Here is an 18,242-nt window from a genome sequence, read left to right as displayed (position 1 = left end):
CACTTGGCATAACACAACATGAAGAAAAGGCCAACAACACAGTATATTTTGCTCTTTCGAATGGCTGGAGGAAATAATTACCCTAAGGTTGTTAAAGTTAAGGTCCATTAGCTCGTTAAGAGATGACCTAAGTGGATGGCTTCAGTCTGTGGGTAATGTGTAAATTCAGGAATGGAGTTTGCATTGGATCTCACTCATTGCACCCCTCCATAAATGGATGTTGGCCAATGCACGATGCTCCACTTATTCAACATGTACATACACATCACATGTCCTGAATGCATGTCATTTAAGCACCATGATCCAGTATTTACATTGCAATTTGAAAGTGCAATAGTCGACCCTCTTTTTCGGACGTTGCAGGGTGTATAATCAGAAAGACCTGCTTGATGTGTCTGTATCTTGCCGGGCCACGTCTCTGCGGTGCCAACCCGGGCCCCAGCCGCGGGCTCCACTGGCCGTTCCGTTGACCCAGGCTTCTACGCGGTGATCCCGGAGGCATCGAGACCGCGGCATTTCGATATCTGCAGTTCCACCCTGCAAATATCCCACAGCACTTCAGGGTGCCCCACTTGGCATAGTGTGGATGTGACATCAACTGGAAGACCAGTAGGTTTTAGGAAGACCACACCCAGACCCTCTCTGATTGAGTTGGTGGTCTCCCAAGCCACACATGATCTCCCGTTAGGTGTGTGCCCCAATATGCAAATTGAGCGAGGGGAGGGGGCTGGGTGGGGCAGAGCAGAGTCCTGTGTGATAATGGCAACATTGATAAGCAGTGGATGTCTTTTCCGATGCAATCCATCAGCAGAACGTTAGACTAAGCTGAATACAAAGCACACACAATTTGCAAGGAGATAATTGACAATAGCAAGCCAGGTGGAGACAAATGTCCAGGTTTTCATTATAAATTTCAGGTATTCCTGTATTGCTTATGAAGGGATAAAAACTGTTTCAAATTAACAAATGATATTTCCCACTATACACGTCGCAAAGTAAATTGATCTACAGTAACCAAAAAGATGATTGGGGAAGGTGTGCTCTGGAATACGTGGAAGACAAATTAGTATTCCTGCTTTTAAATGTGTTTGTATTTTAAGTGCATGTTAACACTCGTAATCCAAACATTCTGCTGTGAATGTTTATTTGTTTAAATTTTTTGTTTGCTTTTCTCAGCCATTTTATTTATTATCCTACATTAGCGCTATTTATTGCTTTTCAAACAAGTGAGCAAAGAGCAATCACACCAGCAAAATAGGCCGCTCCTCTAAAATTTCCATTCCTCCCCACAGTGGCAAGCCAGATGAATGCCATTAACCTGGAAAAACCAGTTTGAAAACATTCTCCATGTGCATACAAAAGACACAGACAGCAGTGACAAGCAAAGATCTTAGAGCTATAGGATGGTGACAAGTGTGGCTGCTGGCAACAAGCTGAGTACAAGACTCTTTTCATTTGTTGTTCAATTATTTTTGTAGACGGCGTTTATTTTACTTTGAATCATAGTACAAACAAGGAAAAGAGAAATCATTTATTATTTTAGAGCTGGCATTTTAGCAGTTGTTTACAGATGCATTTGGACTGAATGCAGTCATTCTGTGTATACACTACACCACCTTGTAAACATATTAAACTCTAAGGAAATGAATCTTAGGCATGTATCTGGTAAGCTTGTGATGGTTCTTGTTGTATTTGGAGTAAGGGGGCAAGGTGAAGATTCCAATAACAATTAGTGAGTCTTGTGTACATGTTCACTTTGAATTTGGTTTGCCATGATCACGTTGAATGGCGGTGCTGGCTCGAAGGGCCGAATGGCCTACTCCTGCACCATTGTCTATTGGGTATTGACATTTTGCTGGTTCATTTCACGCGATTCACATATTTGTTTATTTCTGACTATATGCAGCTGTAGAGTCAAGAGTGTTTGATTATCATATGTACCAACAACAGCATAATGGATTTCTGATAGGTTTAGCATAAATATTCCAGAAGCATTGGCCAGCAATTAGGCCAATTACTGTTTAATTGGAATAAAGCATATTGGAATATGCTTTATTCCAATCTAAACTTTCATAGAACTATAAAAACAGTTCTTTTTAAATATTTTTTTTAATTGACAGATTGCATCAAGGTTCCAGGTTTGTTTTTTGTGACATGTACCAATTAAAGTACAGTAAAATTCAGATTGCCATACAGTCATACCAACAAGACAAAATATATATTTTTAACATAAACATCCACCACAGCGACTCCCCCACACTCCCCACTGTGATGGAAGGCACAAAAAGTTCAAACTTCTTTCCTTCTTTGTTCTCCCGCAGACGGGGCATTTGAAAATTCCGTTGTCGGGGCGATCTTGGCTCCCGCAGCCAGTGGTCGAACCATCTGAATCGGGGGATCTCAGCTCTCTGTGCCGGGCGATCGGATTCCCAAGTCGGGGCTGGTCAAACCTCCTGTGGCTTGGAGCTTCCCGACATCAGTCTCTACCCGAGGCTGCGAGCTCCTCGATGTTGAAATCCACAGGCCGCGGTTGGAGTGTCGATCCCAGGCTCCGACAGTAACTCTATCAACTTTGCATACATGTACAAAAGCAAAGTGCTGGAAGAACTCAGCAGGTAAGGCAGCATCTGTGGAGGAAACGGAATGATAATGTTTCAGGTTGGGACCCTTGCATCCATGTAGCATGTAATAAGCATCACGGTGGCGCAGAGGTAGAGTTGCCACCTTACAGCGCTTGCAGAACCAGAGTCCCGGGTTCGATCCCGACTAAGGGTGCTGTCTGTACAGAGTTTGTACATTCTCCCCGTGACCGCGTGGGCTTTCTCCAAGATATTAGGTCTCCTCCAAAGATGTACAGGTTTGTAGGTTAATTGCTTGGTAAATATAAAAATTGTCCCTAGTGTGTGTAGAATAGTGTTAATATGCGGTGGTCGCTGGTCGGCAATAGATCCGGTCAGACGAAGGGCCTGTTTCTGCTCTGTATCTCTAATCTAATCTTTAAAAAAAAAATTATAAGGGAATATATGCAGTAAAACACGTTTACAATAGACAATAGACAATTCGAGCCAGCACCGCCATTCAATGTGATCATGGCTAATCATCCACAATCAGAACTCCGTTCCTGCCTTCTCTCCATATCCCCTAACTCCGCTATCCCGAAGAGCCCTATCAAACTCTCTCTTGAAAGCATCCAGAGAAACGGCCTCCACCGCCCTCTGAGGCAGAGAATTCCACATACTCACAACTCTCTGTCTTAAACAATGCTACCTGGTTCTGGACTCCCCCAACATTGGGAACATGTCTCTTGCCTCTAGCGTGTCCAAACCCTTAATAATCTTATATGTTTCAATAAGACCCCCACTAATCCTTCTAAATTCCAGAGTATACAAGCCCAGCCGCTCCAACCTATCAACATATGACAGTCCCGCCATCCTGGGAATTAACCTTGTAAAAAACCTACGCTGCAGTCCCTCAAAGCAATAATGTCTTTCCTCAAGTTTGGAGACCAAAACTGCAAACAATACTCCAGGTGCGGTCTCTCTAGGGCCCTGTACAACTGCAGGAGGATCTATACTCAACTCCTCTTGTCATGAAGGCCAACATGCCATTCACTTTTTTCACTGCCTGCGGTACCTGCATACTTAGGCTGGATGGCAGAATTCCAAAGAGCAGGTAATATTGCAAGGAAGTGCAAACCATAAAAATGGTTGTTGTAATCAAACTAAATCTCCTGGTGGATACAAAGATAAATGTGCGTGAATCTTTCAAACTTGTCCAATGGAGGTAGGAGATAGGCTGGTGAGGAAGTGGTGATGGTGAAAGGGAAGACAACGTTGAATGAATGTTTATAGGCCAAGTACATACACATACAAGGAATTTGCCTTGGTGCTCTGCTCGCAAGTAACAACACGACATACAGTAACCCATTAAGAATAAAACATTAAGAATAAAAGATTATAGTTTAAACATGTGAATGAAATAAAATACCAGAGCAAAAGGAGGCTACAGACTCTTGGTTGTTGAGTAGAGCTACTGCTCGTGGTGAAAAGCTGTTGTCAAGGAACTCATGATGGTGAGTGAAAGGCCAGGAATGGAATTTGGACATTCTGAGACAGAGCCTGTACTGGAGATGAGATTTTGCTCAGGAAAAAGAATTAAAATAAAGGATTAAAAGATGTGGATGAGAGGAATCGAAGGAATGGTGATACTGTTTGAGAAAAAGGCTGCAACGTTTCTTGTAAGCATTGCCCAAATGTTGACCTTTCCCGGTGAGATTGGGAAGTGGCACAAGTTCATGAAACACATCACAACCCTGCCAGTCCCATCGACACTCATCCCACCTGTCTGCGTTTGGCCCATCCATGTACCTGTCCAAATGTTTCTTAAGTGTCAATGTCTTCTTTGGAGTACCAGCATCTCCAGACTAACTCTGCGGGAGTCAAAGTACAACACACAGATTAATTGTCAATGTGTTGGGGGGAGAAGTTGCAGTGAATGTGTGCCCAGGTTCTCCAGAGGCAGCAGTGGAAAAGGGAGAAGCGGTTAGAGGACCACTGGATGAGGGATACCAGGAAGAGAGGACTGGGTGTTTCTTATTCCCACTAATGGTCGGGCATAGCCAGTGGGCAGTGCCCATCCCTCAGATGGCACTACAGTTGGTGCTGCTGCCTCACAGCCCCAATGGCCCAGTTCTACCCTGAACTCTGGTGCTCTGCATCTGGAGTTTTCAGGTCTCCTAACAGTGCCCACCCCCCACACACACACACACTCACACACACCCGCCCCGTATCCCAAAGACATGTCGATGAGTTAATCGCCCCGACTATAGGTGGGTGGCAGGGCGCTAGCGAACCAGTATGTGGGAGAGAATGGTGTACAGGGAAACACGATCTGGAAGCTGCCAGACTTGCACTGGCGATAAGAATATGGAAATGGGAGGCGGCGAGACGTCCTCTTGAAATGCGCTGGATGAGCGACCAGCTGGTTGTCGGCGGGGACTGGAGGCCGCCTGTTCACTCGCCCACCGCGAGTTCAATGAAATGAATCAGACACAAAGATCTGGAGCAACTCAGCGGGACGGGGAGCATCTCTGGAGAGAAGGAATGGGTGACGTTTCGGGTCGAGACTGGGAGCCAGGGGCGAGGGAAACGAGAGATATGGGACGGTGAGACGGGTTTGGGAGGGGAAGGGGCTGGAAGGGGAGGGGAGGGGTGGGGTGTGAAGCATTAAAGTTGGCAGCTCTACAGACCAGTTTAATACCTCTCCTGGCTGTCGCAGGTATGCAAACGCGCCAATCTCCACCCCTTTGCCCTTTAGACTGCTGTTTAATTGGTGTATATAAGAAGCTTTCACCTGTGTGTGCGCGGTGAGGTTTCCCGTTGCCAGCAAGCCGGGCCATCTCCGCACACCAATGCCAGCGCTTGGTAAGATCGTCGGGCGCTGCGGGGTGCTCTTTCTGCTCGGCATTCTGTTCGACGTGTTGGGGCTCATCTTGCTGCTGGTCGGCATCTTCGGCTCCTTGGAAAAATTCGACTTCTTCATCTACACGGGGGCCATCGTGGTGGCGCTGAGCCTGGTGTGGTGGACCTTCTGGTACACGGTGAACCTGGAGGTGTCCGAGGAGGAACTGCTAGGGGTGCGCGGCGCAGGGAAAACTCGGCCATCGAACCTGGTGTAGAGCGAGCGAGGCGCCTTGTCCAGCACACAGGACCACATAACCACAGCCCACAGCACACAGGACTCGTGTAACAATGCTCAGAGGATTCATTACAGACGAATAGACAGCGCAGGAAGACAAGTCTACTTGGCTTGAAGTCTGAAGAAGGTTATCGACCCCATTCCTTCTCTCCAGAGATGCTGTCTGACCCGCTGAGTTACTCCAACATTGTGTGCCTGCCTGCAGTTTCTTCCCACACTTACCCATTTGGAGCCCTGCCTTGAATTAACTACCGGGGTTGTTGATTTCACTCAATTGTAACACGTCCTCGCTTCTTGCAGAGATCCTGCAGTTTCAGTAGACGTTTAAGAGGTGGGTGGAGAATGTGGATGTGGCTTCATCATTTACACCCCAGAACTTGATCGCTGCGGGGGATTTAAGTTTACTGGACGAGTCGGTCACCATGAAGGAGGCTGCAAAGAGAAAACGGAGGAAGGTTCAAATTGCACTTTGTGGAGAGTGGGGGCGGCGGAGACGAGCGGCGGAGACATGGGGTTGACAGGAGTTCCCCGTCTCACACAACAGACCTCACTCACTCACTCACACCGGCTGCCTCGGTGGTGTGAGTGTGACAATGCTGGTGACACACGGCACTCCAGCCCGCTGCTCCAACGCCACGGCCAACTAACTAAACGGGGCAAATGAAGTTGTAAATGTTTACTCAGAGTATTTATCTTTAAATAGTAGGTGCATCGTTTTAATGTACGCGTTCTTAAATTAATCAAAGTATCTTAAACTTGTTATCGATACGGTTGTTATCGTTGGCATTGTCCAGTATCTATTTGTACCGACGGTCGCTTTGTTATCGATACGCTGGACCGGTTACTTTCACGCTGAAACTGCGTAATATTGTGTAACTTTGGAAGTTTGCACATCGCGTTCGAGCTTCCTCAAAGAAAGAGTTGATATTTTCATTCACCCCGAACGCCTCCGAATTGTTTTCCTTTGTTTTGTTGTGAACGAAACAAAAGCTTGTATTCCGCCGGTCACACTTGAGATGATCCACTCAACTTTCCCCGATATGGTCATCGCGCTGTGTGGTTAACATATAACCATATAACAATTACAGCACGGAAACAGGCCATCTCGGCCCTACAAGTCCGTGCCGAACAACTTGTTTTCCCTTAGTCCCACCTGCCTGCACTCATACCATAACCCTCCATTCCCTTCTCATCCATATGCCTATCCAATTTATTTTTAAATGATACCAACGAACCTGCCTCCACCACTTCCACTGGAAGCTCATTCCACACCGCTACCACTCTCTGAGTCATCCTTCTCAGTCCCAGCTAAAGTTGCGATAGAACCAGAACAACGCCACTTGTACAACCCGGGGTTGCCTGTATCACTGCTGGGAGGTGGGCGAGAAAAGTAAATAGAGTTTTTTTTTTTAATTTAAACTTACCCCTAAAGGCGTGCGAGGGCGCGTCAGAATGAAATAACAAACGGGGTTAGAAGTGGCGAAACGTTGCCTATTTCCTTCGCTCCATAGATGCTGCTGCATCCGCTGAGTTTCTCCAGCATTTTTGTGTACCTTCGATTTCCCAGCATCTGCCGTTCCTTCTTAAACTGAATCAAATGTTCACCGAATAGAAATTATTAGGTGCAGGAGTAGGCCATTCGGCCCTTCGAGCCTGCACCGCCATTCAATATGATCATGGCTGATCATCCAACCAGTATCCCGTACCTGCCTTCTCTCCATACCCTCTGATCCCTTTAGCCACAAGGGCCACATCTAACTCCCTCTTAAATATAGCCAATGAACTGGCCTCGACTACCCTCTGTGGCAGAGAGTTCCAGAGATTCACCACTCTCTGTGTGAAAAAAGTTCTTCTCATCTCGGTTTTAAAGGATTTCCCCCCTATCCTTAAGCTGTGACCCCTTGCCCTGGACTTCCCCAACATCGGGAACAATCTTCTTGCATCTAGCCACCACCTCTCTCTCTTCCACACAAAGCATTCATTTTTATGCCTTATTTGGTCACTAGAAAGACACCCGAGATCTATAAGATTTATTTGTCTTTTTTAACATAACATTTTTGTTTATATCAATACACATAATAGTTATTGACCCATGTGTCCTGTTTCCTGACAACGTAGAAAAAAAGTCTTCAGCTTATTGAGTCTGCACCAGGACTCAGATCAATCCAATTTTCCTGCAATTAGTTCCTTCACAAAGACCATCAACTCCCATCTGATTCTCTAACCACCCACTTTCACAAGAAATAAACTCGCCTAACAGCTAGCTGGCTTCTTTGGGATATTGAAGACCCAATCTACCCGGTCACAGGGAGAACATGTGTACAGAACAGATTGTAGATTAAGAGCAGACAAATGGGGCTATGAGATAGATACTCTGTCTGCAAAGTCACTGTGCCACCCTGTCCTGCAGCTAACAGACCACAAAAGCTTCACACAAAGTTCAGTGGATCTAATTTCTGTACTTCTGACGACACACTTACACTTACTTGTTTGTAACAATAGCATTATAGCATTAGGAATAAAAGTTGGCAAAAAGATTGAAGGGAAAGTGCAAGGTTTAAATGACAAGATAGAATTATTTACAGGGAAGCATTGGCACCGTTTTTTGGAGCACCTTCCATGTCACAGTGTAGTTACCTTGTTATTTATCCTGACATCTAAAATGATTCATTCTTCCGCAAACTCAAGGCTAATGTATCCCATTCCTCAGGCCAGTACACTAACTACTTCAGTGCCTTATGGAGGATCTGCATTTCTAATGAGGGGAATAATATTGAAAACACATTGAAAGGGAAATTCATTGAAGGAAATAAGGTCAAGGAATAGGAGTAAAATTAGGCCATTCGGCCCATCAAGTCTACTCCGCCATTCAATCGTGGCTGATCTATCTCTTCCACCTAACCCCATTCTCCTGCCTTCTCCCCATAACCTCTGACACCTGTTCTAATCAAGAATCGATCAATCTCTGCCTTAAAAATATCCACTGACTTGGCCTCCATAGTCGTCTGTGGCAAAGAATTCCACAGATTCACCACCCTCTGACTAAAGAAATCCCGAAAAGAACGTCCTTTAATGAGGTGGATGTGGTGTATATGGACTTCCAAACGCCATTTGAGTAAAATTCATGTCCGCAAAAACCTCTTGTTCCAAGGCATGAAATTGCAGTTTCTTCACTTTATCCAAAGAACCAAAGTCCTTTTACCCATGGATTTAGTTGATTGAATTTCTTCTGTTAATAAGTGGGGCTCGCTGGTCAGCGCGGACTCGGTGGGCCGAATGGCCTGTTTCCGCGCTGTATCTCTAAACTAAACTAAACTAAACTAAACATGTGAAAAAGGGTTTTGGCACGAAACGTTGCCTATTTCCTTCGCTCCATAGATGCTGCCGCACCCGCTGAGTTTCTCCAGCACTTTTGTCTACCTTAAACTAAACTAAATGTCTGCAAACTGACTCCAAAGCCTTCACAACTTTCTTAATGTCTGTTCCCCAAACATGAGCATGTCACTCCAATGGTGTCTGACCAATGTTATGTAAAGCTTCATCGTGGCCTCCTTATTATTGCACCCTGCTCTTTTCTAAGCAGTCTGATAGAATTAGTTACAATCAAGAAATGTATGTGACCTAAAAGACCACCTTCACCTGATGATTCTGCCAGCAGTGATCAGCTTTTCACCTCACAGGATGGGGATGGCAAATTGCTATTGCAACACGCAGGGCAAGTGCAATGGGGGCTATGGGTAGGGAACAGGTGCGTTGGGGGAACGGACTCAGCACTTGGTCTAGTATATAACTTTAAAACAACTCTCATCTTGTATGTGTGCTGTGTGTGTATATGTGTGTGTGTCTTTATATTTTCGGCAAAATCCTCCGCGGTAACGATAAAATGTTTACATTTTCTGACACATTTCCCCTCTAATCAGTTGTCAGCTTCACTTAAGATTTGATGCATTATTTCACGACTTATTGGTGATTAAAGTTTTTTAAAAAAAGACAAAACTGCCTTTTAAGCTTTACCTGATGACGTCACAACGAGGTGGGCGAGCACGATGGCGCGAGTGACTTGGCGCCCGTTACACACAGAATATTCCACGGGCTTCCAGTGACGTCACGGGGGGAGGCGGCATTTAAATTACCTGACGCCCCGGCTGGGGTGAAGGAGACGTCGACGCGATGGGGGCTGGGGGCTGGGGCAGCGGCGGCGAGGCATCGCCACGTGGGGCCTCGCGGCGGTGGGGTCCAGGCCTGTCGGGGCTACTGCTTTTTCTCCGCGCTAGCTGTGGCCCCAGGCCCACCGCCAGCGGGGAGAAGAAACAGCAACACAGCCAGCTCAAAAAGGCAATCCAGCACACCCCCCCCCCCCCCCCCCCTCCTCAAAAAGGCAGCCAACAACCCCCCCCCCCCCCCCCCCCCCCCCCACAGGTTATTCACACCCCCCTCCCGCCCAGGTTATATCTCTACTTGCCTCCCGTGGGGGCTATGGGTGAGTGGTGTAATATTGCATTGGGGGACCAGGCCTCCCATGAGACATAAAGACGTCAATGATGTTATAATAACAAGCAGGATCGTTAATGGGCTTCGGTCAATATACTTCACTGCCACAATATTCAGGCAACATCTTAAGAAAGATTGATTTGTTCTGATATTAACTGCTTCAATATGGGAGCAACACTTCTCCACCGACGTTTTCAAGTAAAATATTCCATATTAGGACATGTTTTAAGTATTTGGAAGCAGCCTATGGAATACCCACTCAGGGTATTTATATCAAATCATGAGGAGGCAGCATAATATTACCTATTGACTCACACATCTTCGGGATGAGATAGGAAACCAAAGCACTCGGTGGAAACCCACGCAGTTACAGGGAAGGAATGCAAACTCTACCTAGGCAGCACGCGGAATCAGGAATGAATCCGGGCCTTTGGGGCTGTGGGGCAGTAGCTATGTCAGCTGTGCCACTGTGCCATCCTGAATTAATATAACAGTAAATTTGTTCAACAAAACTTCACCATTGATTGGCAAAATTTTACTTGAATTGCTGGGTAACTGAGCTACAGAAGCGTGAAGGTCTGATCCAAGTTAATGCTGAATTAGCTATATTAACCAAAATAAAATAAACATGGTATCAGTGTGTCAGTGCCCTGTACTGCAGAGAAAAACACTAAACAGAGTTTTGTTCCTAATTACTGCTGTGTGTGTGTGTGTGTGTGTGTGTGTGTGTGTGTGCACGTGTGTGTGTGTGTGTGTGTGTGTGCGCGCGCGTGTGTGTGTGTGTGCGTGTGTGTGTGTGTGTGTGCGCGCTTGTGTGTGTGTGTGTGTGTGCGCACGCGCTTGTATGTGCGTGTGTGTTTCCATGGACGCAGGGCTGCAGCCTCAGAGCGCCAGAGACCTTCAGGTGCTGTCAGTGTAGAGTTTGCCCATCTTCCCAGTGACCACATGGGTTTCCTCCAAGGTGCACCGATCCCTGTTTACATTGCAAAAAATGTGTAGGTTTGTAGAACAATTGCCCCTAATGTGTAGAGTGGATGAGAAAGTGGGATAATGTCGAAGTGTGTATGTGTGTGCATGGTGCGCGTGTGTGTGTGCGTGGCGTGTGTGTGTGTGTGCATGGTGTGTGTGTGCATGGTGCACGTGTGTGTGCGCTTGCCGTGTGTGTGTGTGGCGTGTGTATGCATGGTGTGTGTGTGCGTGTGTGGTGTATGTGGCTGTGTGGGGTAGGGGTGCATATGCATTACGCCTGACATCAGATGCCCAGTCTGAAAAAGGGTCCCGATCCGAAACGTCACTCATCCTTTTTCTCCAGAGGATGCCCGACCCGCTGAGTTACTGCAGCACTTTGTGTCCCTCCCCAAAAAAATACTGGTTTCTGGCAAGAGACCAAAGAAGTAAATACAAAGATGCGTTTGATACCTCCTTGAAGAAGCACAACATCCACACTGACCCCTGGAATCTTTGGCCCATGACTAATTGAAGTGGAGGAAGTGCATTGAAGAATGTTTTGAGACTCTTGAGTCCACGCATCAGACTACAAGGAAGTCGTGTGTAAACAGTGTAAGGAGCACATCACCTCATCCACTACCCACCCATCCATTTATTGGCCAACATCTAAGCCATCTGTGGGAAAATTCTACAATTGTAACATTGGAATAATTAGCCTCAGAACCCACAAAATCAAAATAAAGTCTTCCTCAAAATAGACACAAAATGCTTGAGTAACTCAGCGGGTCAGGCAGCATCTCTGACGAAAAGGTGATGATTCGGGTCGGGACTCTTCTTCAGACTTAGTTAATGTTTTCCAAGATGACCACATTGCAATGTGAGAGCATTAAAAAGCTCTGAAGATCCCACGAGGGATGTCCTTGTAAGTAGGGACCTACTGATGTCAGCCCAATAAAATGCAGCCAGAACATGACAACGAAGACTAAACAAAGCTTGCCCAGTTGAGGGTTTTGGAGATAATCCAGTGAAGGAAAATCAGAGATGACGACCTTGGGCTTCAAAAGGGACAGCAGGAGAGAGGAAATAATCAACATCTACAGAGTCTATAGAGTGGGAATCAAGGTGCCAGGCAGTGTGAATGCAGAGGTACAAAGGCAGAGAGCATGAGGAAACAACCAAATTATAAACTGTGCTCAATACCTAGTCCAGTAAAGTGTCCAAATATAATGTATATGGAACCAGAACCTTAATTGGTGCACGTGACAATAAAAGACCTTTGAAACCTTTGAATGGTGAGAGCAATAGCAAATGATAGTGTTTGTTGATTCTGATAGAAACATAGAAATTAGGTGCAGGAGTAGGCCATTCGGCCCTTCGAGCCTGCACCGCCATTCAATATGATCATGGCTGATCATCCAACTCAGTATCCCGTACCTGCCTTCTCTCCATACCCCCCTGATCCCCTTAGCCACAAGGGCCACATCTAACTCCCTCTTAAATATAGCCAATGAACTGGCCTCAACTACCCTCTGTGGCAGAGAGTTCCAGAGATTCACCACTCTCTGCGTGAAAAAAGTTCCTCTCATCTCGGTTTCAAAGGATTTCCCCTTTATCCTTAAGCTGTGACCCCTTGTCCTGGACTTCCCCAACATCGGGAACAATCTTCCTGCATCTAGCCTGTCCAACCCCTTAAGAATTTTGTAAGTTTCTATAAGATCCCCTCTCAATCTTCTAAATTCTAGAGAGTATAAACCAAGTCTATCCATGATGTTAACAGTTGATGCTTAGAATATGTAAAGGGCCTGTCCCACTTAGGGGATTTATTCGGCGACTGCTGGCGACAGTCACAGTCGTAGCAGGTCGCCGTAAAATCGGCAACTGGACCCCCACTACGACAATGTCTACGGCAACCTACCACCTAGTCGACATCAAGCTACTGACAACCTGCGACCCATTCGGACATCCACCTATGACCACACCTACGACCACACAAGTGATAACCTACAACAACTGAAGTTTACGACCTACGTCCACCCGCGACAAGCTACGACAAACAACGACCCTGTCGGCGACAACTGAAGACCATTGAAGACAATTCATTCGCCGGTACCTGTCGCCGGTTGACGTAGATTGACGTAGGTAGTCGCCAATGGAATTCACCAAAGTCGGCACCCGGCGACTACCTGCTTCATCCTGGCGACAGAACCTACGTCAGGAGAAGACAAGCGACGTCAAGCCCACAGTCGCTGAAAAGTTTGGAACATTTCAAAATCCAACGGCGACAAGAAAACAGTTACGACTCTGTAGGCGACTTGAGGAGACAACTCACGACCGTACAGGCATCACCTGCGACCATGTGGTGATAGCCTAGTCACCTGTAGTCGCCAAAAAAATTGCCTAAGTGGGACAGGCCCTTAATACAATATGTCCAGAGTTACAGAGGTAACAAATATCAAATCAGATCACATGGTGCTTATCTGGAGAATGATCCACTGGAATTATTTGTACCTTCATGGATATTTCTGAGAGGTGAGGTACATTGTGAAGAGCTTTGTGGTTGAGAAAACTAAGAGACCGAGTGATTTTGTGTTTGGTTACATTGATAACTGCGTGTGCACTTGGGAGTTTGCAATCAGACCGTTGATTCATTTCTTCATTTACTCACATAACATCCAACATGATTCTATATGAGTAAATGTACAACAACATAAACGTAAGGTGAATATTGAATTATTAAGCAAAAGGAACAGAACATGTTTTATCTGCTGAATATATTTACCGATCTAGATCAAAGGCAGCCGTTCTGTAACCCTGATTGGTTCTAAACATCTTGGAACTACGAAGTTATCTCATTCACACTAATCTACCGTCAACAAGAAAGAGGTGCCGCAACAAACTGGAAAAACCCTGAAGGGCACGTTTACCTTAAAATGTTTACAAAATAATATGAAGATGGAGCACACACAAAGACCATGCAGCATTGTTGGTGAAGAGGCGATGGAGGAGTTGTGGGCAGATAAGTAACCAGCGAGTTTACCAGTGACCTAAAGTGGCCAAACTACACACTGGAGGCACCAAGTATTAAATATACAAAAGCAACTTGAAGTCAACTTGAATTCTCTGCCACAGAAGGTAGTTGAGGCCAGTTCATTGGCTATATTTAAGAGGGAGTTAGATGTGGCCCTTGTGGCTAAAGGGATCAGGGGGTATGGAGAGAAGGCAGGTACAGGATACTGAGTTGGATGATCAGCCATGCTCGAAGGGCTGAATGGCCTACTCCTGCACCTATTTTCTATGTTTCTATGTTAAACATGGAAAGAAATAGGTGACTCAAAGGTTTTACAAGATTATGGCAAGGAAAGATGTTTGGGACTTCAATGGATTGAAGTTTTACCAAACTGAGATAAAGTTGCACAAGGGACTACGACCAGATCTTGGGCATTCATGTTTGTTGATGCAGATTCATACTAGAAGTCCAGATACAACCTTGATAAAGCCATCAAAAATGTTAAATGGGACTTCTGCTCAAAACTGGAGGATGAGATGGGCATTTGGCAACTGTGGCAGGGCTTACACGCCATCACTTCCTACGAGGCAAAACTAGGGGGCAGCTCAAGGGACAGTGAAGCATCACTCCCAGACGAGCTCAATGCATTCTATGCACTCTTTGATAGGGAGACACTGATGTGCCTTCCCAAGCCCCCATAGCTTCTGATGGTAATACAGTCACAGTCACAGAGGCCGACGTCAGAAGATCCTTCAAGAGGGTGAATGTTCGGAAAGCATCTGGACCTGATGGTGTATCAGGTCATGTTCTTCAAGTCTGTGTGGACCAAATGTCAGGAGGTTTGGTGAACACCTTCAATTACTCATTACTGAAGTAATTCCCGCCTGCTCTAAAAGACCTTCATTAACAGCAGTGCCCATGAAGAGTAAGATGACATGCGCCTAGGGAACGAGGGCTAATGAGGACATGGAGTGGAGTGGAGGCAATGGCTGCAATGGGCATTTACAGCCAGCTGCAGCTGGGAGTATAAAATGGAACCAAAATGGCACCTCTTGCATATGGACTCAATGGGCTGTTGTGTTAATGTAGGGGGATCGTCTTGCAGAGCTGTATGCAAAAATGTATTTCCCTGTATCTGATGCACATGACAACAAAGAAATCATAGAGCAGATTTGGTATGTTGACTTCTTGAACGTGTACAGGTGTGCAGTAGAGAGCATTTTGACTGGTTGCATCATGGCTTGAATTGGCAACGCAAACGCCCAGGAATGTAGAAGATTTCAAAAAGAGGTAAACACTGCCCAGTTTATCACGGGTACTGACTTCCCACCATTGAAGGGATCTACAAGAATCGCTGCCTCAAAAAGGCAGCTGGTATCATCAGAGACCCACAGCATCCTGGCTGCACTCTCAGACCAATTCTGCCATTGAGAGGAAGGTATAAGACCCCAAAAAGTAGAATGTCCATGTTCAGGATCAGCTTCATCCCAACAACCATCAGGCTATTAAACACTACAATCACCTCAGCTCCAAACTACACAGTTTCACTGTATATGGAGACTCACTCCCATTGAAAGGATGTAATTGTTATATATATATTACTGTCGAGCAAATCTGAGAGCGTTACTCTGGATAAAAAATAATCTTGCATGCTTATGATGAGCATGCAATATCTTAGTTTCAAAGCTCTTAATCCAGTTTCCATATTTGCTGTGGATATTAATCATTTGATTCACTTCAAGAGTATTCCAAATTTGGCATTATGCTACGGTGTGTGGCACTATAATAATGGAGGCAGCGCGCTGGGCTGCAGGAAGATCTCGTGTTTATTTTGAAAATAGACAATGTGCATCGACAACGTTGGAAAAAATTAATTTGCACAAAATAATTGAGAGATATGTGAAGCCACATTTCCTTGGGTTAGATACATCATTATCATTTCATGTTTTCAATGCTCAAACAAACATTTAAATTCTTGCTGCCAGAGGCAATTACATAGCTGAGGGGGGATGGTGGCTTGTGACATTGCGCAGATCCAAGTTGCGATGCTGAAGTGTATATTTTGTTTCCATTGAGCACCCTTTATGGTTGGATCATAAACGCTGCTCTTAAAAATTACGAACAAACTACAAAGGTTCCCTGTGCCTAATGTATTCCAGAGAGTGTTAAATATAGCACTTATGGCTAATGGAATCAAGGGATATGGGGAGAAAGCAGGAATGGGGTACTGATTTTGGATGATCAGCCATGATCATATTGAATGGCGGTGCTGGCTCGAAGGGCCGAATGGCCTACTCCTGCACATATTTTCTATGTTTCTATTTTTTCTGTTGTTCAGGGCCAATATTTCTATGGCCTGATGTTCAGAGCCAATGTTTAGTGTGTGGTTGCCTAAATAGCTGAAATATCTGACCACACTAAGTGCTGTGATATTGGCACAGTGAGTTGTTTGGTAACCTTAGCCACCCTCCCACCGAGTCCTGAGCAAAGGAAGAACACAGCAAAGTAACATGTAGGAAGGAACTGCAGATGCTGGATTAAACCGAAGATAGACAAAACAAAAGCTGGAGTAACTCAGCTGCTCAAACAGCATCTCTGGAGAAAAGGAATAGGTGACATTTCGGGTTGAGACACTTCAGACTGAAGAAGGTCTGAAGAAGGGTCTCAACCCGAAACGCCACCTATTCCTTTTCCCCAGAGATGCTGTCTGAGCAGCTGAATTACTCCAGCTTTTTGTATCTATCTTCAGCAGAGGATCATATTCTTTTCCCACAAGCTGCTATATGTGCAGGCAGGTACACTGGAACAAATCTTCATTATATCCATCATTTTCTGATTTAGTATATATGCAAATGTCAAATATTCAGTTGAGTCAATAGTAAGACCGTCAACTGACAGGCAAAGTAAACAAAGGAATCCATCTCTAATGGTTCACATATATATTAGCCCAAAATCAATGTACCCAAAGCACACCAATGTATCAATCTGAATGTAAACCGATAATAGAAACATTAAGATGCAACATTAAGATGCAATCTGTCTGAAGAAGGATTTCGGCCCGAAACGTCGCCTACTTCCTTCGCTCCATAGATGCTGCTGCACCCGCTGAGTTTCTGCAGCAATTTTGTGTACCTTCGATCTTCCAGCATCTGCAGTTCCTTCTTGAATGCAATGTTCAATGTTCTCTTTAAGTTTTAACATGAAGTAGGAAGGTCCACATTCATTTCATTGGGATACTCAGTCCAGGAATGATAAAGGTGGATAATCTCGTTAAAAAATATTTAAATTTTGTGTAATATTTTAATAATTTTGCTAATGTTTTAATACTTTATCGATTGTTTTAATTGTTTACATCAATTTTAATATTTTATGCATTTCTGAATGACAAAAGTCCACGCGTATCTTTGTCTTCTGCCAAAGGCTGTAAAGACATTCTGGGACATGGGGAGTGAGAGCGGAGCTATGGGATATAGAAGAGATGCTCCATAGATGCCGAGTTTCTCCAGCATTTTTGTCCACCTTCGATTTTTTCCAGCATCTGCGCTTGAATTGAATTGAATTGAATTTCCTTTATTGTCATTCAGACCTTTCAGTCTGAACGACATTTTGTGCCTGCAGTCATACATACAATAATACAATAATAGACAACAGAAAAGACAGTAAACACAAATTAACATCCACCACAGTGAGTCCACCAAGCACCTCCTCACTGTGATGGAGGCAAAAATCTTAGGGCTGCAGTCTCTTCCCTCCTCTTCTCCCTCTGCGCTGAGGCGATACCCCACCGGGCGATGGTAAATCAGTCCCGCGGCTCACCGAGCTCCGCGAACGGGCCGGTTCAAACACCGCGGCCATGGGTGGTCGAAGCTGCCGCCCTCCAGTCCAGCGGACGCAGCTATTGACAACGTCGTCCACTGGCCCACGGCCGAACCCCGGACTCAGGCTGCCGCCGCCAGAACGCCGTCTCAGCCACCGGAGCACCGTTCCAGCCCCGAGCCGGGTCGCCCTCATGGGAGCGTCTTAGCCCCGCGCCAGATCGCCTTCAGGGGAGCGCCGTCACCCTCGGGCTGGGCCGCCCTCACGGGAGCGCCGTTCCACC

At 45.6% G+C, this 18,242-nt stretch overlaps 1 long non-coding RNA gene across 1 annotated transcript; it reads right to left on the bottom strand.

Moving 5' to 3' along the window:
• Positions 1 to 1,484: 1,484 nt before the first annotated feature.
• Positions 1,485 to 5,491, bottom strand: LOC129708117 (uncharacterized). The gene is made up of 2 exons (XR_008725287.1): positions 5,353 to 5,491; positions 1,485 to 2,627 (listed from the first exon to the last, which is right to left on the bottom strand). It is a non-coding gene; the product is annotated as an uncharacterized LOC129708117 (long non-coding RNA).
• Between the last annotated feature and the right edge of the window lie 12,751 nt (positions 5,492 to 18,242).

The sequence above is a fragment of the Leucoraja erinacea genome, chromosome 23 (genome assembly GCF_028641065.1).
Source record: "Leucoraja erinacea ecotype New England chromosome 23, Leri_hhj_1, whole genome shotgun sequence".
Lineage (NCBI taxonomy): Eukaryota > Metazoa > Chordata > Chondrichthyes > Rajiformes > Rajidae > Leucoraja > Leucoraja erinaceus.
This window is presented reverse-complemented; position numbering and strand designations above follow the sequence as displayed.